Source organism: Littorina saxatilis, linkage group LG4, assembly GCF_037325665.1.
Source record: "Littorina saxatilis isolate snail1 linkage group LG4, US_GU_Lsax_2.0, whole genome shotgun sequence".
In the NCBI taxonomy this organism is placed as follows: domain Eukaryota; kingdom Metazoa; phylum Mollusca; class Gastropoda; order Littorinimorpha; family Littorinidae; genus Littorina; species Littorina saxatilis.
This window is the reverse complement of record NC_090248.1, coordinates 39,643,352-39,670,585: the sequence shown is the minus strand read 5'-3', so window position 1 is coordinate 39,670,585 and position 27,234 is coordinate 39,643,352. Positions and strand designations below refer to the sequence as shown.

At 40.1% G+C, this 27,234-nt stretch overlaps 6 non-coding genes across 6 annotated transcripts; all 6 read left to right on the top strand.

The window, feature by feature from the left end:
* Positions 1-20,675: 20,675 nt before the first annotated feature.
* On the top strand, positions 20,676-20,747 carry Trnat-ugu (transfer RNA threonine (anticodon UGU)). Its single transcript has one exon. It is a non-coding gene; the product is annotated as a tRNA-Thr (tRNA).
* Positions 20,748-21,717: 970 nt separating this feature from the next.
* Positions 21,718-21,789, top strand: Trnat-ugu (transfer RNA threonine (anticodon UGU)). The gene has a single exon. It is a non-coding gene; the product is annotated as a tRNA-Thr (tRNA).
* Positions 21,790-23,288: 1,499 nt separating this feature from the next.
* On the top strand, positions 23,289-23,360 carry Trnat-ugu (transfer RNA threonine (anticodon UGU)). The gene has a single exon. It is a non-coding gene; the product is annotated as a tRNA-Thr (tRNA).
* A 971-nt stretch (positions 23,361-24,331) lies between these two features.
* Positions 24,332-24,404, top strand: Trnai-uau (transfer RNA isoleucine (anticodon UAU)). Its single transcript has one exon. It is a non-coding gene; the product is annotated as a tRNA-Ile (tRNA).
* Positions 24,405-26,409: 2,005 nt separating this feature from the next.
* On the top strand, positions 26,410-26,481 carry Trnat-ugu (transfer RNA threonine (anticodon UGU)). Its single transcript has one exon. It is a non-coding gene; the product is annotated as a tRNA-Thr (tRNA).
* Positions 26,482-26,867: 386 nt separating this feature from the next.
* On the top strand, positions 26,868-26,940 carry Trnat-ugu (transfer RNA threonine (anticodon UGU)). Its single transcript has one exon. It is a non-coding gene; the product is annotated as a tRNA-Thr (tRNA).
* The last annotated feature ends 294 nt before the right edge of the window (positions 26,941-27,234 follow it).

Below are 27,234 nucleotides of genomic sequence, written 5' to 3'. Positions count from 1 at the left end.
ACAAACACATCTTCAAAGTCAGTTCCGCTAAAGGCGTAATGGCGCCGATAAGATATCGAAGAAGGTGAAATGTACTGTAAAGAGTCTAGACACGTACGCCGTAACCAAGTTGAAGGTCGTTGTTTGCATGTGTAGACAGAGTACAGCAGAAGAGACTTAGTTGCTCTTCAACATCGTGCAGCTAATCTTAGTCTCGGTCAGCCAAGAGTAACGGCTGCACTAACTGCAAAAAAAATAGCAACCACTCTCGTTCAAGTCTCGGCTGGTGATCTGTCACTGTCACCGAGACAAGAATAAAAACCTATAGCTCTTCAACTGTGTGCAGCTAATCTCAGTCTCGGTCATCCAAGAATACTAAAACTGCATGTGGCGGGAAAAAAATAACTGCCCCTATCATTCAAATCTCGGCCAGAGATAGGTCTTCTTAACCGAGACGAGAAGACACAGAAGACATCGTTGCCGCATATTTCGAGATTTCACGAGAGTCACGCAGTTCAGTTTATAATGCAGGCGTCACCAGGTAATCCGACTTCTAGAAACCTAATTAGAGTCCTGTCTCTGCACACTTCTGGGATTTATACGCACAGGGCTTTATCCCGTTTATTCTTGTTTACACACGATAACTTACTTTTTGAGGGTGTTTGAAACGTGCGTGTTTCACAGACAGAACCATCTTCACTTCGTTTAGCGGCCTTAGTGCCGTAATCCCTGCAGATTACTCTTGTCGCAGACATCCTTCTCTATCTCAAGCTAGCCAATAGTGTGTGTATTTTTGCCCCTTTCATGTGTTAATCTTTGTTATTGTTTAAAGAGAACGGTGCTTCTTTCTAACACGGTCGATATAAGAACGGTGTATAACGCCATTCCTTAATGCGTTAATCTTAGTTTATGTTTTGCGTCGTGAGTGTCCTTGCGCTGTTATCAAAATCCGGCCAATTCAACAAAATCTGTACCCATCCTTGGTCCGTTCGTTCTAGCTGTTGTTCTGACGGGTGATATCTTTCTATATTTACCTGCTGTCCGGGCAATATTTTTCTGTATCAGAGTGTTTGTCGATCCCACTTGGAGACCGAAAACCTCTCCGGGGTGTCTTGGGAGACTTGTCACCATGTTAAAAATTTTAGGAATTGAACATTTTGAGACTTGTTTGCAACTTTTTTTTCTCTATCTCTGTTGCGGAGATGGAGGGTCGTGTTTTGTGTCACGATGCATACTTCTGTTGTCAACCTCTACTTGTACTAATTCCTGCCATTTTGTTTCTTCACACGAAGGTGTACAAATGTCAACTAGAAACAGATCCACGCCGGTGCAAAGAGGGTCACCGTATGAAAATGCTTTTATTTATCATAAAATAAGACCACAACAGTTCCTTGTTTCCGGTTCCCCGACCAATCCTATTTTTTTCTTCGAGTCGTAAAATATTTTTTGACCCTTCAAAACAATATTTGATAAAAGAGGACTAAATTATATTTGCAGACTTTACAAGGAAAGTAACTCTTCTGCGACATTATTTCGGGCGATTTCCGGCCAATAAAAAGCAACATAAGCCCGTGTAAAAGAAAAACAAACTTCCTTGAAAATAATACAAGTAAAAAAGTAACCGGCCTACCGACCATACTTGTTTGGCCTTGTCACCGGAGAAAAAAAAATTGGTATCGATTTTTTTGATTTTTTGTTTATTCTAAATTAAACAGATGGCTTTTGTGCGTCTACCTAGCATGATGTAAAAAGCATTTCGAAAAGTTTCGTACGATAAAGGATAAGGAATATATCAATTCTTGAACGTCGAATACAAGCTTAATAAACAGAACAAACTCCACAAAGTATCTTCCCAATGTATGATCAATTTAAAATGTGTACATTTTGTCCATGGGGTACGAATGTGTACCATATTTGCGCTCGGTGAGGTATGGATCTTTTCTACCAATTGGTTTGGGTCTTCTAAAGATGTAGTCTTCTTATTGATTTGATTTTTGTGTGTAACTTAAGGTCATGAGCTACCTTCAAATACACTGTTTTTCTTATCTAAGTCATTTGACCACAGCATTCATGAAACAAAACTGTTTGTGTTAAAATTCAGTGTGCTTTTGATTCAATGTATGTAGAGTAAGAGTTTACGATCAAAAACAATATTGCTCTTAAATTGACTTAAATCATTTTGTCATCCGTGAACTAACATGTTTCGATTGAACGATTTGCTTATTTTTCATTTAATCATTTTTACTAAGTCAATCTAAAAGCACATTTTGTTTTGTATCATATAAGCCTACTATTACTCTACATACATTGAAGGAAAAGCACACCGAATTTTAACACAAACAGTTCCGTTTCATGAATGCTGTGGTCAAATGACTTGAAGAGAAAAACGGTGTATTTGAAGGTAGCTCCTGTCCTTAATGTAATCTGACACCTCTTCATCAAATATCTTCATTTATGAGATACACCTTTGTCGTTGCACTGGCATTGCAATGGCTCATCGTGCAAAGCTCAGTAGCGCATTCATTGTGTTCTATTGCGCTCCAGAACATGTGTCCCATTTTTCAGAATGGTCAATGTAGACAAGGGTTTTTTTTAAATTGACAGTATCATAACACACCACCACACAATCAAAACTGACACGGTTCTTCCCCATGTTGTGCGTTTTTGAATAAGCATTCCGCTGCTAAGCACAGAACGTTTAAATCCCACGACATGCACATCACAGCAGAAGTCGTTCACTTGTTCTATCTCCGAGTCAAGAGGTTGTCAATATCTGGGGTTTTCTGTCCATGGTCGTCGTTTCAAAAAGTTCTATAGATTGTGCTTTCTTCCACACGTTCCTCTTCACGGCTGAATAAAATGTTGTCCATACATTTTTCACGTGCGTTTTAAAGCACGGCAGGGATCCCAGATGAAATGGGTTTTTTATTTTTATTTTTGTGTGTGGTATTTTGTGTCTAGGTTTTCTTTTTAAAATTTTAATTTGTAATTTTTACTTTTGTTTTGAATAGAAATTATTTTTTGTAGCATGTGTTTTCCCTCTCTTTTCCCTGCAGAATTAAATATTGAACACTTTTGCGCTGTACAATTTAGTTTCCTCTTCGGAAAGTTAAAAGCAAACCGATCTGAATTTTGGAAAATAGAATTCATTATTAAAGTGATCTTCGTTAGACGGATCTTAATCTTTTGTCAACAAAGAACAACTTTACAATAACTTCGACTTTTGCGAGTTTTCTGTTCTTCCACGTTAGTAACGGCAGACACAAATGACGCTTCAATCTTTGGGACTGACACAAACTCTTGCAATCACTGAATATCAAGAATATATGAAACACGTTTTGAAAATTAAGGATTAAGTGACAATAGATATTGAGTATAATTAAGAAGCAATTTCGAAATTCGAGTATCATCACACATTAAAAGTTTGCTTGTAGATATGCACAAGTGCACTTGCATGATTGTTTCGATGCAGTTATCTCATTTTTACCTTCAGCACCAGTTTAATTTTGTTCCTGCTTGGTCTTATTCTTTTTGGTGTATTTGACGATTAATTTTGTGAACAGTCTATCCCTGGGAACACGGACCATCGTTCTGCAAGACAACAAAAAAAGAAGAAAAATTGAAACAAAAATGAAAAAAATAGAGACCTGTCATTATTTTCATGTCCTACTTCTTGTTTTAATTAACATCCCATATAATCAGATCCGATATTCGTTACCGCATCTGCTTTGAATGTAAGCTCGCACGTCGCACGTTGGTTCTTTCTTCTTCCTTCTTCTCTTTTTTCTTTCTGTTCCTTTTCGTTCGTGTTTATTTTAGTCCGGTTGCCCTAACGCAATGCCACTGCACCTCTCTCCGTGTCTAGAAAACAAAACCACACCGAACAAGCAACTATAGAACAACTGACAGTACACAGTCAGTGCAAAACAGACTCACATTTTCTTGTTTTTGTTGTTGCTGTAGCTCTCTGTGATGGGTAGATGACAAGCAAGTAAAACGGTTACTCTTCAAAACTGAAATATAAATAGAGGAAAAAGACAGCCCGAAAGACAAGAGAGTGGAAGGGTGAGAGGATGGGGGGTGACGCCGGGAAAGGGTGGTGAGGGTATAGAAGGGAGGGGGGAGGGGGGTGGGGGTGGGGATGAATGATAAGGTAATCATATTCAGGAGAAGAGAATAGAAATGGGTTAAAGATGCATTCCTTTCTGTGTAAACCATCTGGTTAATCACAATAGATCCGTCTGGGTTTTTACATAGTATGAGAGCATCTTTCCGCTCGGGTGCTCTTAAACAATCAGCAGCCTGCCTGCTTCCCGTGTAAAATAAGAAAGTCATTCCAGTATTAATTTCATAATAAAAACCTATCTCAATCCGCGAAATTCTTCACCAAAACGGTCTCAGGAAACAGTCAAGCAGTAGATTTTTGATATGTGTCTGAGCAGAAGGGTGCTCCAGATGCTCTCATTCAATGTAAAAGCCTAGAAGCGGAAGGATGCTCATAAGTTATTTCATGTAACATTTTGGAAAGATTTGTAGTCGTGTACAATATCGTAAACATTGGAAGGACTATATCTTTAAATCGAAGAAAAGGAGTGATGGTAGGGGTTATAAGTGTGTGAAGGAAAACAGAAAAAGAGAATTGGGAAGTGGAGGGGGGGGGGGGGGGGTAGACAGAGGGGGATTGGGGCGAGGGAAAGATTGGTGGAGGAAGAGGAGTAAACGTCTGCTCGTTTCGTTCGTAATTTGCAGTAAGGTTGAAGATTTACGGCGACGTATGAGCGAGCTTGGCTGGAACATATGTACGCTTTCACTCACAGAGACAGAGAGAGAGAGAGAGAGAGAGAGAGAGAGAGAGAGAGAGAGAGAGAGAGAGAGAGAGAGAGAGAGAGAGAGAGAGAGAGAATGGGAAGAGAGAGAGAGAGAGTAAGGGAGGAGAAAAATAGAGGGAGCGAGAGACAGAGGTACTGAAAGAGAAAGAGAGAAAGGGAGAGTAAGAGAGAGAGAGAGAGAGAGAGAGAGAGAGAGAGAGAGAGAGAGAGAAAAGAGAGAGAGAGCGAAGAAAGAGAGAGAGGGAGAGACAGAGAGAAAGAGAGACATGCACAGAGAGAGGAAGAGAGCGAAAAAGACAGAGAGCGAACGAGAGAGAGAGAGAGAGAGAGAGAGAGGGAGAGAGACAGAGAGAGAGAGAGAGACATAGACAGAGACAAAGACAGAGACAGAGACCGAGAAAGAAAGCGAGAGAGAAAGAGGGATAGTGAACCACAGACAGATAGAGAGAAATGGAAGGGGGGGGGGGGGGGGTAGTTAAAATGCATTGCTTCCGGGAGTGGCAGTAGAGACAATCATTGGATGGGTTTGAGTTACGATGACGATTTCTGTCAAGCAAAAAGCTTTTTCTACGTGACACTAGCTTATACGCGCCCAAAGGCAGAGCACAGAACCCTTTCGGAGAAAAAAAAGCACAGGTAAGCCTACTCAGTTGCATACACCTACTTCAGCAGATATAAAGACAGACAGATAGACAGACAGACATACAGTCAGACATACACACGGACACATAGACACACACACACCCACACCATCACGTACGCACATACGCATGAAACGAACGCACGCACTCATGTCCGCACGCACACACACACACACACACACGCACACACATACACATACACATACACACACACAAACACACACACACACACACACACGCGCGCGCACATACATTATGATTGACTGCTTGGTGTATCACGTTTCTATATGTCATTTTGGTTTTAATGTGTGTGTGTGTGTGTGTTTTTTATCAGTCACTACATTATCTGAACGTAAGTGACTCATCTCCCATTATGTCAACTCCTGGCTTCTTGTGTTTGCTGTTGTTAATATGTTTGCTTGCCTGTCAGAAAACAATAATTATGTTCGTTCCGCTGTTACTTCGCGTCACTTCGAAACAGCTTTTCGAGTGAAAGATGTATTTTGAGAGTTGCATCCCTTTCTGTTGTCAGTCTGTTTTTCTTCCTTTATTGCCCTTTCACTTTCCTTCGCCTCTCCCCGGCTCTTCTGTTTCTAACCCAATCAGCCAGTATTTACTCTTTCCTTCCGTTCTGTCTTTCTCTCTTTCTGTCTTTCTTTCTTTCTTGCTTTCCTTATATTATAAGATGTTTGGTGGCTTGTTGACAGACCAGCTTTTTTGTTGGTCCAAGAGGACCATATCGTCTTTTGTTTCATCTTTATCGACCAAGGCCGAAGAGCAGTTAAGCTTATTATGCTAAAAAATCACACTCCTTCAGAATCTGATTATAAAAATTTGCAAGTATTACCATTTCAAAAAAGATTAATGTATAATAAAGGTGTTATGATGCATAGAGTGATGTCAGGATATGCACTGACCGGAGACATTACGTGATAATTTTATTTTGAACTATAACAGACTAAAAATCATAACACCGACTCCACGTATTGACCTTTTCAAATCAAGCCTTCTTTATTCAGGTGCGGTCCTATGGAACTCACTGCCTATTTTTCTTAAGCATAAAACAAACACAGACAGCTTCAAAAAAATTATATGTCGCACATAATGCAATTAAACATGTGCTGAATGGTTCATCAATTCATTTAAAATGTATGTGCATGTTAAACAGAATTATAATAATATGCAGATCTAAATTAAGTTATGTTAAAAATTGACACTTTTTATCATTGGAAATTGTACTTAAAATGCAGCATGACAATTTTTTTTTTAAATTTGTATCTGTATATACAGTTATAATGTATTAAGTTTGATGTGATAGTTCTTTGATTATATTGTTTTCTGTTCTTGTTGACCCTATATTAGGGCGAGGGCTGGATGTAAAAAAGCAATATTCTTGCTTATCTATTACCCTCGATAATAAAGATTTTGTCTTGTCTTGTCTTGTCTCTCTCTCTCTCTCTCTCTCTCTCTCTCTCTCTCTCTCTCTCTCTCTCTCTCTCTCTCTCTCTCTCTCTCTCTCTCTCTCTCTCTCTCTCTCTCTCTCTCTCTCATCTTATTGTTCTCTTTTCAAAAACAGCTGCACTGATGAGAACGGCACACTATTTCATCGCAGTTTTGGGTTTACTTATTTACTTTTTTTGCTATCTGTGTTGCTGTCAGTCCATCGATCTTCTGCGCTGCAAGCAAAATATACAGTGATGATTAACTAAGGGAGACAACACGAATGCGCAAAGAAACTTGAGCGAACGTAGTTTACGTGTATTATTTCCCTTTATCTTCGAAAGTATTTGAAGTAAGCGAAATCTGCTTCACGTAGTTTTAAAATACTTAGAAGCTGTTAACGTTCAAATGGAAATTGCGTCATTCTCTGAATCAACGATATGAGTTTTGATTAGGTTGTAACAATTACCTATTTAAGTGATCCTGCCTCGTTCAACAAGATGTGGTGACTGAATCTGACACAGTCATTACATTATAAAGGTATATATATATATGCAGGCTTATGGTGAAAGAGAAATTTACAAAATTAATACTAAATTAGGGGGGGAAAGTAAATCACTAGTATAAAAGAATGTCAGACATAGAAACAGTCATTACCTCGATGTTAACAAAAATTCCCCTTTATTTGTTTCACAGTAGTGTGTGTGTGTGTGTGTGTGTGTGTGTGTGTGTGTGTGTGTGTGTGTGTGTGTGTGTGTGTGTGTGTGCGCTTGATTGTGTGTGAAAGGGTGTAAGGGTGTGTGTGCGTGCGCATATACTCTTGTGTGTGTGTGTGTGTGTGTGTGTGTGTGCGTGCGTGCGTGCGTGTGTGTGTGTGTGTGTGTGTGTGCGTGTGTGCGCGTGTGTGTGTGTCTGCCTATAATTCTCTCTGTCGCTGTAAGTAATACGGTAAAGGGAGACAACACTAAGCTGCAAAGGGACTTGGGAATACATAGTTTGGGTGTATTACTTCCCTTGTACCAGTTTTCTGGAAGGGCGTCACAAGAACTAAGGGACGGGCGCTGTGGCGGGGTGGTAAGACCAAAGAGTGTAGAAGCTGAGACCTTCTCAGCTTCTACACTCTTTGGTAAGACGTCGGCCTCTTAATCGGAAGGTCGTGAGTTCGAATCCCGGCCGTGGCTGTCTGGTGGGTTAAGGGTGGAGATTTGTCCGATCTCCCAGGTCAACTTATGTGCAGACCTGCTAGTGGCTTATCCCCCTTCGTGTTTACACGCAAGCACAAGACCAAGTGCGCACGAAAAAGATCCTATAATCCATATCCGAGTTCAGTGGGTTATAGAAACATGAAAGGACCCAGCATGCTTCCTCCGAAAGGGGCATATGGCTGCCTACATGGCGGGGTAAAAACGGTCATACATGTAAAAATCCACTCGTGCCGCAAAAAAACGAGTGTACGTGGGAGTTTCAGCCCACGAACGCAGAAGAAGAAGAAGACTAGAACTAAGGGAGGTCAGAGAGATCCTCTTTACGTAGTCATGTAAACTATATTATAGAGGGAGTTATGTCCCTTTCACATTCGTTATTGTTTTGACTGGAAGTCGAGCTGACACAATTATTATGTCTCGTGAAGTATTTACCATTTTGTTAGTAAAAGGTTTGTGCTTCTCGGACAGACCAGCAAACTTTATTCTTACTGGTCTTTTCATGGTTTTGAGTTTTTCTCTTCAGATTATTTGTCATTGATTCAATTCAGTTCAATTCAATTCAAAAATATTTGCAATCTATATATATATACGACTAGAGTCTGTGTGTCTGTGTGTCTGTGTATCTGTCTGTGTATCTGTGCGCGATGCACGGCCAAAGTTCTCGATGGATCTGCTTCAAATTTGGTGGGCATATTCAGGTAGACCCGGGACACGACACAACCTGGTCGATATTTCAACACGTGCTCTCAGCGCGCAGCGCGGAACCGATTTTGGTTCCACCTCAGCTATTTTGGTTCCACCTCAGCTTACCCGGGCCCCCATACCGACACACCATAGCCGCTACACCACATCACAACGCCAAAGTTCTCGGTGGATCTTTTTCAAATTTGGACACCGTATTCAGCTACACCCCGGACACAATATCATCGATGAGATATTTCAACACGTGCTCTCAGCGCGCAGCGCTGAACTCATTTTCGTTTTTGTGTTCATTTCACCATTATAAGTAACTCTTCCTTATCTTCTCCAGTGTTTGGCGTTTATCTCCCTTCCTTCGTGTGGCTTTCCCGTTCAGTTCTAAGTTACTACACTGCGCTGTCCACTGCGCTGAGCGTCTTCGGATATTCCCGGCGTTACTATTTTTAGAAGGTCAACGCAGTGTACAGAACGTAAATTGGACCCGTAAATTATCCTCACTGTAAAAGTGCAAAGGTCGAATCAATTTATAGCCACGCGAAAAATACACTGTCATCTATCTCTCTATAGATACGGCTTCTCTGTGTTTTTGTGTGTGTGTGTGCGAGTGTGTGTGTCTCTATGTAAGCAACACCTGTGCATTGTTCAGTTCTGTTTGTGATGTGGTCTGGCGGCTTTTGTGTAATTTTATGTACTGGCCTTCCTTTGAAAAGCCATAACTTGCTCAGTCCTGTTTGAGTGGAGTTCGCCTCCAAAGGTGATTAACACGGTTACATTCGTCGACAAGGATGGGACTCGATATGGTCAGGAATGGCATTATGGCCACTGAATCATTTTCGTGCTGTTCCCATTCCACGAGTCTGGGAGGGACCTAAGCTTGGCGGGTCCATTGTTCGGACCCGGCGAAGCCGGCGTACGGCTCTAAGTACTTCTTCCCGGCGAAGCCGGCTACCCGGCGAAGCGGGTATTCATTCTAGTTTTATCATATGAGTGTCGAACACACAGAGGTTTGTTTTTGATATAGTTTCAAGGACACTTCTCAGCTTTATAGAAAGTGAAGCAATTCCCACATGGTCACCTTTTTTGGTAATGTTCGCATACAAAAATTAAAAAATCGTTTTATTTTTTTTATATTTTTTTATAATGGTGGCAACGGCGTACGACGCGTCAGTTTGACAGGGGGCGACGGGTGTTATGCATGGAAGGAATGTCGAAAAAAAGCATCATATATAATTCTTGATAGCTAATTTACGGATTATGTTTGTTTGCTTGTTTTGTTTTGTTTTTGCTTTCATTTTTGAATTGTGTTTGTTTATTTCTGTTTTTGGGCTGAGCAGTGTGTAAGCTAACTACAGAAAAATTAACTACAATTAATTTTATTTGGTGTCCAGGACAGCAAACCTATTTTTCAGCTTTTAATGATGACGAAGATGCTTCTTCGGTGAGTGTTGACGACAAAAACGATTTATTTGAAGTGAAGGAGCTCCACTGTACCATTTCATTTTTGTTTGAAAGGCCAAGAACTAAAGAGAGGTGTGTAAATACTTAATGATGGAATTTCTGACTTGCTGTCAGTGAACTTTCTCTTTTTTTCCCTTTTTTTTCAGGGATGACATTAATGATTTTAATAGTTTTGGTTGGCCGGAACAAGACTTTTTTTAATGTAGATGAAGATGCGTCTTTTGTGTTTGTAGTACTGCTACTGCTATTGATGCTGCTGCTGAGATTATGATCCGGTGATATGGAAGAAAATAGCAAAAATGAATTTATTTGGTAAAGAAGTTAGAATAAGTATTTTGAGCCCATATAGAGGATGTTTATATGTCAGTAGTAAGGTGGTTATGTGGAGTGTGTGTGTGTGTGTGTGTGTGTGTGTGTGTGTGTGTGTGTGTGTGTGTTTATGTATGTATAATTATGTGCGTGTGTTTGTGTTTGTTTGTTTGTGTGAGTGTGTATCTGCGTGTGTGTGTACTTTCATGCGTACAAGCGTCAATGCGTACGTGCACGTTTGTATGTACAGTGTGCATTTGCTTCTCCTCACTTATCAATTATTATGAACTATTATCATTCACCAAACTGTTCAAATAAGTCTAACCCTCTTTTTACATGAATCCATCACTCTTCCCGTTCTTCGCCCATTCAGACGAACTTGTCTCCCTTGACCTTCCAGTGACTTTTTACCTTCAAAAAGTGCAAAAGTCAGTGAGTGCTTTACCCCAAGGCCATAAGGAGCAAGTCACGTTTTGCACACAAACAAACAGTCGAAGAAACATCGACCGAAAAGAGAAGAGAATAGTATTGACATGCTTCGTTTGCTTTGCTGGTTTGATGGTGTATGTGTCGAGTAAGGTGTTGGCTTTTCTTGTTGGCATTAAAACTTCTCTTTATTTTTTCCCCAGTTTTTTTTCTATTTGTAAGTAAGATTTAAAACAACTAACCACTAACACCACCACCAACAACAAGCAAAATAAAAACAACAGATAAAAAGTGAAGAAAAAAGAAAAAGCCCCCCCGCGGGTTAGGGGGAAGAATTTACCCGATGCTCCCCAGCATGTCGTAAGAGGCGACTAACGGATTCTGTTTCTCCTTTTACCCTTGTTAAATGTTTCTTGTATAGAATATAGTCAATGTTTGTAAAGATTTTAGTCAAGCAGTATGTAAGAAATGTTAAGTCCTTTGTACTGGGAAACTTGCATTCTCCCAGTAAGGTCATATACTTATTGCACTACGTTGCAAGCCCCTGGAGCAATTTTTTTATTAGTGCTTTTGTGAACAAGAAACAATTAACAAGTGGCTCTATCCCATCTCCCCCCTTTCCCCGTCGCGATATAACCTTGAACGGTTGAAAACGACGTTAAACACCAAATAAAGAAGAAAAAAAGAAAAAGAAAAAAAAGGGAAAAAAAAGAAAAAAAAGAGAGAGACGAATGGAAAAAAACAACAACAAATTAATACAAGTAAAAAAACACAAATTTAGAAAATAAAACCAACCATGCAAACATCAAACATCTATGCAAAGCGGTTGTTGAAGAATTTCATTTTACTACTTGCTCCCTGTCAACATGGAGAGTTTACCCGGATACTTCAGTCTATTGTGAAAGGTCCTTAACCCCTGCTTTAAGATCTTGTCATCTGAAGTCTGCAAGCTTTTCAACAACCCCTCTACAGCAATGTGAAGTGTCCTTAAGATCATCTCTACAACAATGTGAAGTACCCTTAAGATCATCTCAGGATTCAGGCGGGGTCTGCTACTGTTGAAAGGCAGAATGGAAGAACAGTGTGTTTGATTTGTGTGAAGTAATCGTCCAATACAAGTGGAAATTCGAAGCGATCAGTTTGTCCCTTTTCCTTGTATTGTTTGGTTTGGTTTGATACTTTGACCATTGCTGTTTGAGAGAATGGAATGTTGACAAAAAGCAATGAAGGTTGCACTTGTATTCCTTTCTTTGGGTGTCATTTTTGACTGGCTCTAAGGTTTACTAATGGCTCTTGTGTTTGTTACCGCGGAATTACCGGTGTATCTTTTGTGTGTGAATAGTCCAAGTATCACAGTCCCTTTCTGTAGTTCGTATAGTTCATTTCAAACACACAAGAAGGAAATAATCCGCTGTATAAATCGTTTACAAAAGCTAAAATAAAACCAAGTGGACTTGGATGTCATTTTCAAGTAATGTGAAGGTTCTCGATCACACTAAAGAATAACAGGGACTCTTGTGTTTAAAACGACAACTACATTTTGTTCGCTCTGTGACTTGAGCAGTGTCACAATTCCTTTCTCTAGTTCAAGGTTTATTTTAAACATACATGCTTACAATACTTTTCTTCAGACATCTTTGACAAAAGTTAAGTCCGACTTTGGTGTAATAGTTATTAACTGAATAAAGTTATATGTATCGATTGAACAGAGGCCGACACAACTTCATATTTAGGCGGCCAGCCGAGACTACAAAATAGTGCATGTTTGTGTGCGTTCAATCATAAAAACTAAAAAGAATTCTAACCAGAATCGATCGATACATAAATGTTATTTGTATTTTTGACCAAAATATGACATTTTACACAGATCTCGACAGCCATTGTTCACCTCGACCGCAAGCGCGATCTCGGAGGAACACTGACTGTCTCGATCTGTGTAAAATGTCATATTTTGGTCAAAAATACAAATAATGAATAATAAATCTTCTCCTTCGAAGCAAAGAATCCCTAAGGACTCTTACGTAAAGTACATGTACAGTCATGTAAATTCTTCTTGTGTTTGAACTGAAGTACATGTAATACAGTCCCTTTTTCTATAGTTCATAGCTAATTTCAAACATACCAGAGTACAATAATCTTCTCTAGAAATCGTTCACAGCAGCGAAAAGAATTCAGTCAGACCGAAACCTTTCAACATGAAGCTCTTCTTGAACTTTAACATTTACAGAAATTAGTAGTTATTTACGGACCCACTCAGCCACTTCAAGAGAGCAATCTCTTCTCTGCGAGAAAACTTCAGGTGCTTCAATTCAAACTTCTGCAGATGTATCTGCACTTGAGGGGAATCTTATAACCTTTTGATAGCAGAACGTATATAATATATAATTATAATTATACGAGAGGAGAGACTTGAAGAAGTAGTAAGAATGATAATCAAGAAGAAAGCAAATGGAAATGCAGGCTAAACATGCGTACATATAAAATTTAAAAAAAAGACTGAGGGCAAGGGAGGGGGAAGAACTAACGAGAGAGAGAGAGAGAGAGAGAGAGAGAGAGAGAGAGAGAGAGAGAGAGAGAGAGAGAGAGAGACACACACACACACACACACACACACACACACACAGACACACATACAGACACACAGACAGACACATACAGACAGACACACACAGACAGACAGACAGACAGACAGATACACACACACACACACTGTCACACACACACACACTGTCACACACACACACACACACACACTCCCACACACACACGCACACACACACACGCACACACACACACACACACACACACACACACACACACACACACACACACACACACAAACACACACACACACACACACGCACCATGTTCATGATGTCAATCAACAGCCTCCGTCTTTACGTCATTGACAGGAAGGAAGTAAATTGCGTAGCCTTGCTCTAAGCCTCTGTACACAAAACAGAGACATAACACAGGAAAGGGCAAATTGTTAACAGAACGGTGTAAATCTCGTGCAGTATTAGTGTTATCTGATTGCGAGTGAAGGTTCATTAGATGAGTTGTTTTGTGTTTGATGAAAGATGTTGTTTTTTTTCTGTATGTGTATACGTTGCTGTTTGTTTCGTTTGATTGTTGTTGTTGATTGTTTGTTGCTGAGGTGAATGAGGAGGAGAAAAAGGAATAAGAGGATAGAAAGGAGGAAAAGGGAAACAAATACACACACAAAATATCCCCCCTCCCGGGCCCACACCACCACAAACACAAGTATGCACACACACACACACAGACACACACACACACAAACACCTTGTCCCACATACATACACACACACACATACACACACACAAACACACACACATACATACACACACACACACACACACACTGACTCACACACACTGTCACACACACACACACACTGTCACACACACACACACACACACACACAAACACACACACACAAACACACACACACACATGGTCAATCACCGTTCTGCAAAGAAGCAATTTGTCTTCAAACCGACAATGTGCGTTGGTCTCCATATACCACTTCGACCTCGAGCTCAGTGCTCAGACTAAAGTTGGTTAGTATGTCTAGGTACTGAGTTCTCTGCCACGATGGGGAGCTGATACCAACATGTTGTTCTCTTCAGTGCCACAGGACAAGGGCCCATCATTCTCCACTCTGGGCGAGCTTGCCTCCCTTGCTTCTTGTTTTGACTGCGCTTGCGCCAAGAGGATACCGGAAGTTGAAACATGCCGCCGCCATGACAGATGGGCCAGAGATGGCGGCAAGAGCAGTCCCCGGAGAGTGTGCATGTGTTTGAGAGAGAGAGAGAGAGAGAGAGAGAGAGAGAGAGAGAGAGAGAGAGATAGAGAGAGAGAGAGAGAGAGAGAGAGAGAGAGAGAGAGAGAGAGAGAGAGAGAGAGAGAGAGAGAGAGAGAGAGAGAGAGAGAGAGAGAGAGATTTCATCCTTTGGATTTGTCGACAGATTCGATTGAAGGCTGCACTTTCTTCCTTTCTTTGTGCGTCATTTTCGACTGACGCAGTGGTAAGTTTCTCCTCCCAGCACTGAACAGAATACATGCATGCTTGCTCTTTTATTTGAAACAATCATTGAAAAGGTAAGTTTCTCACAGTATCACAGTTCCTTTCTCTAATTCAAACGTTATGACTGACTTACAAGCACTAGTTTTCTTTCATTTTGATGACATTTTGTGAGCGTGCTGGTGTTGTAAGTTACAGACGGGGTTAAGATGAATGACCGATTGACCATTTTTTTAATTGGATGAGTTGCTTTCTTCCTTCTGAACTACTCTGAATTTTCGGTTGTATCGCACACAGAATTAAACTAATTACAACTTAATCCTTAGAAACGAATTGTTACTTTTTTGTCATTTTTAATTGGCTCTGTCTTTCTACTCCCCCCCCCCTCTCCACCCCCCTCCCCTTGCCTCTCTTTTTTTCTCTCTCTCAGTCTATTTAGTTTCTCGCTGTTCCCCACCTCCCTACCCAACTAGGACATGCACATGCCGGTTTTTGTATATAACATATTATGGTGTGCCGGAATTGAAATATGTAGACATTTCAATACCGCTGACGACGTTCATCATCAAGCACATTTAGACCATTATTTCATCAACCTGCACTGAATCCTCGTGCCATTAGCATGCGTATGGTTTGAATTTCAGGCAAGGGAAAAACGAAAAACAGGAAGAAAAATCATCGAAACATCGAAACTTCTTCTTCCCCTCTTCCCGCCTCTCGCTGCGCATGCTGAAGGAAATTGCGCGGAAAAAGAACTTTCCGGAACCCAGTCAACATCTTCAAGGCTTTTGATAGAGAACCTCGTTACCTCAGCATTGGCAACTCGTCCAACTTTCCAGAGTTCATAGTTAGTTTTACCCTGGCATCTTCGCCGAAACGTCGATTGCGGGCCTTGGGGGAAAGGAGATGACTAGAAGAGTAACTTGCCGTGAGCTGTAAGTTATCTCCCTTCACGGTGCTCATTAATTTCCCAGTTGTGGGTAATCGACTGGAAAAGTCGCTCGCCTGTTACGAGGAGGTCATAAATTAGACGTAAACAGGAGATGTGGAGCTATATTTACGTATTCCTACACTTCCGCAGCTTTGGGTGATACAAAGTGCTGAAAAAAACCCTGCAACTTCTCAGTTTGAGGAAGTGTAATGTCTGTTTGAGTCAGTTAGTTGGCACAGTCTATCGTTATAACTTAGATGTGTTTATATGATTATCATTTTGTTTTGTGTGTGTGTGTGTGTGTGTGTGTGTGTGTGTGTGTGTGTGTGTGTGTGTGTTTGTCAGTGTGTGTGTGTGTGTGTGTGTGTGTGTGTGTGTGTGTGTGTTGCTTACATTTCACCAACAGTTTAAAATGTTGAATACTTTTGTATATTTGATACTATTAAGCAATAGCTATTAATTGATACATTAATTTAGTTATTTATCTACTTATTTATCTAGTCATTATTTATTCACTGTTTATATGTATGTACTTATCAATCTATCTATTTTATTGGTGAGAGCGAGACTGTCAAAGATCTAGTAAGGAGTGAAAGAAAAAAAGGGGGAAAATGCTACGGAATAAATGTTTATACATTGTTTCAACCAAGCCTTTCTTGTACCTTGAAGAGGAAAGAGGGAAGGGGGGGGGGGGGGGTGAATGCAGCGAAATATGCAAAACAATACGGTTTGGGACAGTATTTAAAAAAAAAATTTTTTTTAAAGGGAAAGGTGTTTCAGGTTAGCGATTGTCACGTTTCACAGATCACAAAAGGTGATTATGAACGGTTAGTTACTGCTAACTAACTAACCACACCACGATCCACTCTCGCAGTCATACAAATAGATAGAATCAACAAAAGTATAAGTTTCAGACGCCTGTTTATATACTATCTCGCCACCTCCCTCGAGACTTCACTCCAAAAGATGTTTTTACGTTCAAAACGTAAAAATAGGTCACTGACAAAAATGCCAGTTAAAGTTTAGAAAATTATAATAACACGCTGATCCCGTGTATAGATAGGAAAGATAGCTGTCTGTAAAAGCGCTGGTTAAATGCAGTTGTCACAACCCACGTCGTCACCACTCAAATAAAATCACAAATACACAAGGTGACTTGGTGGTTAAAGGCGCAATGGCATGGTGCACTTAGCTTTTCGTTACGGAGTGGGCGACCCGTAAATAGTCCTTCCCCACTACTGCTTCGTTGATTGGAGTGCCGGCTGGCGTGGAACGAAGCAGGGAATCGTGGGGAAAGAGTCAGGCGCCTCACTCAGCTGCTGAAGACAACGGGTGTCGTGTAGGTGACGTCACTGCCTGCCGGAAGACCCCTGCAGACGGTGACGGCCTCACCGGTTATCCCAGCAGCAGCAACAGCATACAGCACCGCGACACCAGGTTACAGCATGCAGCTCCGCGACGCCAGGTTACAGCATACAGCTCCAATCGGTAGGTACCGATGAGTAGGAAAAAGGCTGCAACAAAAAGCATCGGTGCACTAAACATGCCACGCAACCCTTCACCCTCCACCTTCAAACATGTCACCTTTACATATTTCATCGAGCACGTGGCCTGCACAAACGAACTTTTAAAACAACAAATCAGCTATTTTCCTTCCTTCTCTCCATATCTGCAAAAACCATATACAGATTATTATTTTAGTGTCACAAAGAGAAAATTATGCGCTAACATGGAAAGAACAACAGAGAGTATTTCATTCCACAAACACAGACTCGTCAACAGCGTTAAATAACGATTTATTACCTCAACAACCTTAAGCGAATCCGCTTCCTTTGATATAGCTTCCGTCCGTCGACGAATTTCTTGCCATACCCCTCTTGCGCTGAATTACTTTATGCGTCGAAGTTCTCCAACGCTCAGCCAAGAAAATACCTGACAACCACTCGTCGTCAGAAACATGTAAGCAGCGAAAAGCAGTCACTTCTCCCTAAGAGCCTTCCTGGACGCGCAGAGCAGGCATGTTGACATACAAAAATATATCACCACGTGTTGGCAAACCACCAACTCTCAAGAAGAGGAAACAACTGACTCCTATGTGCTCAATGCCAAAGTGGGGACGTTTCAAGTCTTCCCCAAAACACATTGAAAACATCACGTGACTCCCCGTGTCACATATCCAGTTCAGTCACAGCCGATTTTGCCCAGACAGCAAAATCACCCACGTGGAACCCATGCAAAACGAAATCCCCGTGCTCAGCTATGCTCTGTCAGCTAAACACAGCCCGTTGCCCAAAAGCACAGGCGCTTTCCATCACAATTTGAGAAAGGCACCCCACAGAGTGTTCCTTTCGCAATCCATGTCACTAAATCGTGACAGCGATTCATACCTGTATCTCTGTTAGTCGGTTCGTGTGTGCTTTGAAAACACGCCTACGAAGGACACACCGTATGGCAAACAATATTCTCCCCCCTTTGTTATTGTGTTCAAACCGATCGAACGTATATATGAACCAGCCTGCAACGCCGTAAAGATGTTAGTGCTCCTAAATCTTCTTTTTACATTTAGTCAAGTTTTGACTAAATGTTTTAACATAGAGGGGGAATCGAGACGAGGGTCATGGTGTATGTGTGTATGTGTGTATGTGTGGATGTGTGTGTGTGTGTGTGTGTGTATGTGCGTGTGTGTGTGTGTAGAGCGATTCAGAGTAAACTACTGGACCGATCGTTATGAAATTTGACATGAGAGTTTCTGGGTATGATATGCCCGGAAGTTTTTTCTTTTTTTCGATAAATGTCTTTGATGACGTCATATCCGGCTTTTTGTAAAAGTTGAGGCGGCACTGTCACACCCTCATTTTTCAATCAAATTGATTGAAATTTTGGCCAAGCAATTTTCGACAAAGGCCGGACTTCGGTATTGCATTTCAGCTTGGTGGCTTAAAAATCATTTAATGACTTTGGTCATTAAACATCTGAAAATTGTAAAAAAAATAATGTTTTTATAAAACGATCCAAATTTACGTTCATCTTATTCTTCATCATTTTCTGATTCCAAAAACATATAAATATGTTATATTTGGATTAAAAACAAGCTCTGAAAATTAAAAAAAATTAAAAAATTATGATCAAAATTAAATTTTCGAAATCAATTTGAAAATACTTTCATCTTATTCCTTGTCGGTTCCTGATTCCAAAAACATATAGATATGATATGTTTGGATTAAAAACACGCTCAGAAAGTTAAAACGAAGAGAGGTACAGTAAAGCGTGCTATGAAGCACAGCGCAACCGCTACCGCGCCAAACAGGCTCGTCACTTTCACTGCTTTTTGCACTAGCGGCGGACTACGTTCAATTTCATTCTGTGAGTTCCACAGCTTGACTAAATGTAGTAATTTCGCCTTACGCGACTTGTTTTAAACTTTATATTAATAATTAGTGTACGCGTTATCCGTCAGCTTCACTATGAACTGCTTGATATAACCAAACTTATCTTTAAATATCTATAAGATAAGTTCGACTGACTTTGGCTGAAGTCGTGACTAAACTGTTGTTAGTGTTACAATATCTATACGCACACACAATATGTGACCAGAAGGCTTGGCTTTCTCCCCGCCTACGTGGATAAGGATATTGATCTTAAGCGGTGTGAATGTCTTCCGGCTTTGTTATCAAGAAGATAGTAGCCATGTGAGTGGGGATTTGTTGGGGTATAACACTTTTCGTAACTGTGCACTAGTGTGTACATGTCTTTCTATAGATACTTTGTTGTTACGGGGATGGAAGCTTTCTTCTTAATATCTAAATTTGCAAAAGGAAACGAATGCTGCAGTGATTTAGTTCTGAATGACTTTTGCTCACAGCTAGCACCTTTTTAGAGATTTTTTGGTAAAGACGATTGAAACGGAGGTTACCACTGCCGTTTATGAGCTTTTATTTCTAAAGAAATATATAAACAGGTCGCGTAAGGCGAAATAACATTTAGTCAATCTGTGGAACTCACTTTTCTGTATTCTTATTAACTTTGTGAGGTTGTTTTTAATCAAAATACAATATATCTATATATTTTTGGAATCAGGAAATAATAAATAAAAAGATTAAATCATTTTTGAATCAATTGCAAAAATTTTAATTTTAATTAGAATTTTGAGATTTTAATGACTAAACTCATTAATTAGTTATTAAGCTTCCACGCTGAAATGCAATCCCATAGTCCGGGCTTTGTCGAAGATTTGTTTGTAGTTGTACACTGAAAATTTGAATCAATTTGATCAAAAAATGACAGTGCTGCCTCAATTTTTACTTAAAGCCGGATACGACGTCATCAAAGACAATTATACAAAATTTAAAAAAACCGTTCTGGGGATATCATACTCAGGAACTCTCATGAGAAGTTTCATGAAGATCGGTCCAGTAGTTTTCTCAAAATCGCTCTACACACACACACACACACACACACACACAGCACACACACATACCCTCGTCTCGATTCCCAGTCTATGTAAAAATGGGGAGGCTAAATAATTTATTTAGTTATACAACCTGATTAACACAATCTTACAAAGAACGTATTGATGACGAAAATCGCTGGGACTCCATCTTAGTCTCTATTACCTTAAACTTTATTCAAATATACATGTAGCTAACCTCTTTACTTTCGACACAGGAGTTTTAAAGTTAAGTACTCTGTTGAGAGCGAGTTTGCATAGAGCCTCCATAGCTCAGTGGTAGAGCACTGGTCTTGTAAACCAGGGGTCGTGAGTTCGAACCTCACTGGGGGCTTGTCTTTTTTGTTTAACATTTATAATACTTCGTTATTTTCAATCAATATGAGGCTTATATCGCGCGTATTCTGTGGGTACAGTTCTAAGCGCAGGAATTTGTTATTTAAATTTTTTTTATGCAATTTATATCGCGCACATATTCAAGGCGCAGGGATTTATTTATGCCGTGTGAGATGGAATTTTTTTTACACAATACATCACGCATTCACATCGGCCAGCAGATCGCAGCCATTTCGGCGCATATCCTACTTTTCACGGCCTATTATTCCAAGTCACACGGGTATTTTGGTGGACATTTTTATCTATGCCTATACAATTTTGCCAGGAAAGACCCTTTTGTCAATCGTGGGATCTTTAACGTGCACACCCCAATGTAGTGTACACGAAGGGACCTCGGTTTTTCGTCTCATCCGAAAGACTAGCAACCTTAACTAGTAACTTGTCCTTTACATACACACATACACTTCATACCCATCCATACACACACGCTCGCACACACATAAACACATTATTAAAACTTAAATTTTTTTAAAGCTTTGTTGCGCCTCACGATAACGTTTACAGATTCACGTTCAAAAGTGGTAAGATGGTTTTAGTGATAAGACAAGCACTAGCGCGTTAAGAGATATTAATATTTGTTGTGGTAAGTAATTAAAGGGATAACTTTCTTGGATGTAGAAAAGTTTCGTATCGCTTTTACATGCTATATTTCATGTGTATTGGAGTGTAGCGTCCGCGGTCAGCATTGATTGAAATGTCAATCCATGTTTTAATAAACGCATTTGTATATATCATACCTATTTTCTGCACAGTTTAACGTCTGAAATGTAACAGTATGCAATGGTAGAAATAATGCCTTTTTTCCCCTTAATGAATACGGTTTTTATGTTTATTTTTCAAAAACATATTCAAAACTTGTATTTCTATTCTGTGGATTTAGCAGTAGGTGTGTTCTGAACAGAACAGGAGCCTCCATAGCTCAGTGGTAGAGCACTGGTCTTGTAAACCAGGGGTCGTGAGTTCGAACCTCACTGGGGGCTTGTCTTTTTTAAAAATATATATTTACTTTGTTATTTTTTTCAGCAACTTGTCCTTCACACACACACACATACACTTCCATACCATACACACACGCTCGCACACACATAAACACATTAAAACTGTTTTATTGAAACTAAAAAAATGTAAAGCTTTGTTGCGCTCACGATAACGTTAACAGCTAGATTCACGCTCAAAAGGGGTAAGATGGTTTTAGTGATAAGACAAGCTCTAGCGCGTTAAGAGATATTAATATTTGTTGTGGTAATTAATTAAAGGGATAACTTTCTTGGATGTAGAAAAGTTTCATATCGCTTTTACATGCTACATTTCATGTGTGTTTGGATTGGATTGGATTGGATAAGATTTACAGTCCAGTGAGGTTACCCTCATGGAAATTCGGGCTGCTTTCTCCCCGGGGAAAGCGAGCTGCCATACATACGGCGCTACCCATATTTTTTTTTCCTGCATGCGTGTATTCCTGTTTCCTGAGACTTAATGCCGTGTGAGATGGAATTTTTTTTTACTTTATTCCAAGTCCCACGGGTATTTGATGGACATTTTTATCTATGCCTATACAATTTTGCCAGGAAAGACCCTTTTGTCAATCGTGGGATCTTTAACGTGCACACCCCAATGTAGTGTACACGAAGGGACCTCGGTTTTTCGTCTCATCCGAAAGACTAGCACTTGAACCCACCACCTAGGTTAGGAAAGGGGGGAGAAAATTGCGGCCTGACCCAGGCCTGAACACGCAACCTCTCGCTTCCGAGCGCAAGTGCGTTACCACTCGGCCACCCAGTCCGGGTTTGTTTTTTATGCTTAAGTCAGAGCGAAAGAAGGAAACGAATCGGGGAGGGGGGGGGGGGGGAGAGAGAGAGAGTGAGAGAGAGAGAGAGAAAGAGAGAGAGAGAAAGAGAGAGAGAGAGAGAGAGAATGAGATAGTGAGAGTGAGACAGAGAGAAAGAGTGAGAGAGAAAGGGAGAGAGAGACAGACAGACAGGCAGACAGACAGACAGACAGACAGACAGACAGACAGACAGACAGACAGACAGACAGACAGACAGACAGACAGACATAGTACAGACAAAGACAAATAACTAATAGAGATACAGAGAGAGCTAACCCTTGTTCCGACCACGTCTTATCAGAACACAGAACAGAACGTGATTTGAGTGTAGCGTCCGCAGTCAGTATTGATTCCGTCGCGATATAACCTTCGTGGTTGAAAACGACGTTAAACACCAAATAAAGAAAGAAAGAAAAGAAAGTCAGTATTGATTGAAATGTCAATCCATGTTTTAAAAACGCGTTTGTATATAATTATCATACCTATTTTCTGCACAGTTTTACGTCTGAAATGTAACAGTATGCAATGGTAGAAATAATACCTTTTTTCCTCAATGAATACGGTTTTCATGTTTATTTTTCAAAAACATATTCAACACTTTTATTTCTATTCTGTGGATTTAGCAGTAGGTGTGTTCTGAACAGAACAGGAGCCTCCATAGCTCAGTGGTAGAGCACTGGTCTTGTAAACCAGGGGTCGTGAGTTCGAACCTCACTGGGGGCTTGTCTTTTTATTTTATATTTATATACTTCTTTATTTTTTTCAGCAACTTATCCTTTACACACACACACCTACACTTCTTATCCATCCATACACACACACTCGCACACACATAAACACATTACACTGTTTTATTAAACTAAAAAAATGTAAAGCTTTGTTGCGCTCACGATAACGTTATCAGATTCACGTTCAAAAGGGGCAAGATGGTTTTAGTGATAAGACAAGCACTAGCGCGTTAAGAGATATTAATATTTGTTGTGGTTAAAAGGATAACTTTCTTGGTTGTAGAAAAGTTTCGTATCGCTTTTACATGCTACATTTCATGTGTGTTTGTTTTTTATGCTTAAGTCAGAGCGAAAGAAGGAAACGAATCGGGGAGGGGGGGAGAGTGAGATAGAGAGAGAGAGAGAGAGAGACACAGAGAGAGAGAGAGAGAGAGAGAGAGAGAAAAAGAGAGAGAAAGAGAGAGAGAGAGAGAGAGAGAGAGAGAGAATGAGATAGTGAGAGTGAGACAGAGAGAAAGGGAGAGAGAGACAGACAGGCAGACAGGCAGACAGACAGACAGACAGACAGACAAAACAGACAATGCGCCAGACAGAAAGCGAGAGAAAGAGACAGACAGACAGGCATAGTACAGACAAAAACAGATAACTAATAGAGATACAGAGAGAGCTAACCCTTGTTACGACCACGTCTTATCAGAACACAGAACAGAACGTGATTTGAGTGTAGCGTCCGCAATCAGTATTGATTGAAATGTCAATCCATGTTTTAATAATGCATTTGTATATATCATACCTATTTTCTGCACAGTTTTACGTCTGAAATGTTACAGTATGCAATGGTAGAAATAATGACTTTTTTCCCTCAATGAATACGGTTTTTATGTTTATTTTTCAAAAACATATTCAAAACTTTTATTTCTATTCTGTGGATTTAGGAGTAGCTGGTGTGTTCTGAACAGAGCAGGAGCCTCCATAGCTCAGTGGTTAGAGCATTGGTCTTATAAACCAGGGGTTGTGAGTTCGATCCTCACTGGGGGCTGCAATCAAATTTGTGATGGGTTAATCTGAAAATGTCTTGCAAATATACAATAACACAACAACAACAAGAACGATCCTCTTATTGGGATTGCTCTGTTTTTCTGTTTATCTGTCTGTCTCACTCTCTGTCTGTCTCTCTCTTTATAAATTTACAATGATACATATCCTTCAATTTCATCATATTCGTTGTGATTGTCATTCGGTTGCAATTTTGAACGATTCTTTTAGGTTGTCAATTACTTTGTGTCCCTAGTCTTGCCTCATTATTTTTAATATGTAGAAGATGACAAGATCAATACAGTCAACCTTGATCGTCCTAACTTAGTAGACAGACAGACAGACGTAAGACGTAAGACATTTTATTGATTAAACACACAAGGTTCATATCAACGGGGTGTGGGGAGGGGGGGGGGGTCAGTAATACATGCCGTGTGTTTGTATTCATGGACAATCACACGGTTTTATCTCTTTCTCTCTAACATATACTCACACGAACGCTCTCACTCTCTCTCACTCTCTCTCTCTCTCTCCCTCTGTCATTCTCTCAAACCTAAAAACATATCCAGCGCATGAATTAACAATATGGATAGGTGCAACGACAAACAAGTTTACAGTACTAACATACATTAACGGTTATCAATCCTGCTCTATCGTTCCACGGCACAAACTATGTATAAACAGATCAACAATTAAATCACGAAATTGAGGCATTATTGGGTAAAACTAATGGGCGACCTTAACAGAACCGTTTAAGATTTTGGCCAAATGGCAGTCATGTGCAACGAAATAATTAAGTTAACTAATAGGATACAAACTTGTATCTGTATCATTGTAAAGCATGTTTCAAAGACATTACCAGAATACCAACCAAAAATTTAGCTGCAGCCCCCAGTGAGGATCGAACTCACAACCCTGGTTTACAAGACCAGTGCTCTAGCCACTGAGCACGGGTCAACTGTTTGACTGTATCCATGTCCCACCCCCGTTTCACCACATGGCGGCGTTTTGACCCGTTATGGTCAACCCTTGTTGGATTAGTAATCTGGCAATATCTGTGAAATATTTATCATATATATTTTCTTCACAGTTTCACATCTCAAATGTAGTATTATACAATGGTAGGAATAACAACCTTTTTCCATCAATGAATACGGTTTTATTCTTCAATTTTCAAAACATATTGAACAGTTTTGTTTTGAATTCGGTGCACTTAGGAGTAGCTCAGTGGTTACAGCACAAGTCTTCTAAACCAGGGGCCGTGAGTTCTATCCTCACTTGTGGCTACACACAACTTTTTGATTAGTAATCTTGCAAGATCTCTGGAATATTTTTTTACAATGATACAAATATCCTGCAAGTTTACAGAATATTGTTCATTCTGACCGCCACTTGTTTCCAATGTTGAACGGTTCCTTTGTTTGGTCGTCAATTATTTCTTTCTCCTAGTCTTGCCTCATCAATTTGATGTGTAGAAGATGTCAAGATGAATACAGTCTAGTTCGTCGTTTTAAGTAAAGCGGAAAGAAATACGAAGTGTATACAACAACAGCAACACACTTTTTGGAAATGGCTCTGTCTCTCTGTCTCTGTCTTTCCTGGCCCGAGAGAGAGAGAGGAAGGGAGAGAACGAGAGTGAGGGAGAGACAGACAGACAGACACAGCGACAGACAGACACAGAGATACAAAGAGAGCTAAACTCGTGTACCAATCACGTCTTATCAGAACACAGAACTGAACGTGATTTCAGTCCACATCTGCTGTCAGTATTGATTGAAATGTCGATCCATGTTTTAATGGCGTATTTGACGTGTTTTCTGCACTGTTTCACGTCTGAGCTTTAACAACCCACAATCGTAGGACTAAATACTGTTTTTAATTTTATTTCATTGTACTTTGTTGTTGCATGTGTTCAATTTATACAGTATTTTGTTCGGTTTAAATTAAAAAGAATAGTATGTTTTCAATTTGGCGCATTTAGTAGTAGGTGGGTTCTCCATATACCAGGAGCCTCCATAGCTCAGTGGTAGAGCACTGGTCTTGTAAACCAGGGGTCGTGAGTTCGAACCTCACTGGGGGCTGCGACCACATTTTTATTATTTCTAATTTGATAATATTTTTTAAATATGCTTTACAGTAATAGAGATATCCTCGATCCTGCAAGTGTACCTAATTATTTCGTTGTGACCACCGTTTGGTCGCACTCTTGAACGGTTCTTTTTTCGGTCGCCAATTACTTTTTTTTTTAAGTAATGTTTACAAACAGTATTGATTCAAATATCGATCCATGTTTTAATGGCGTATGTGACGTGTTTTCTGGTATGTTTTACGTCTGAACTTTAAGAATCTGCAAGAATATATTTTTTGCATAATGTATACAATTTTGATGTTCGGTTTTCAAGAAACGTTGAAGACATTGTTTCAATTCGATCCAGTTATGAGAAGATGAGTTCGGAACGAAACAGGAGCCTCCATAGCTCAGTGGATAGAGCACTGGTCTTGTAAACCAGGGGTCGTGAGTTCGATCCTCATTGGGGGCTGCACTCTACTTTTTAATTATGAATCTGGCAGTATCTTTCAAATATGGTTTATAAATTTACGAAGAAAAACTGTTGGTTGTGACCGTCATATGATTGCAATTTGATCAGTTCTCTTTGGTCGTAAATTACTTTTTTTCTAGCCTTGCCTTAATTTGTGTGCGTGCGTGCGTGCGTGTTTGCATGCATGTGTGTAAGTGTATGTAACTGTCTATCTGTCTTTCAGGCTGTATGTCCGACTTTCTCTCCCTCTTTGCCCTCACCCCTCTCTCTCTCTCTCTCTCTCTCTCTCTGTGT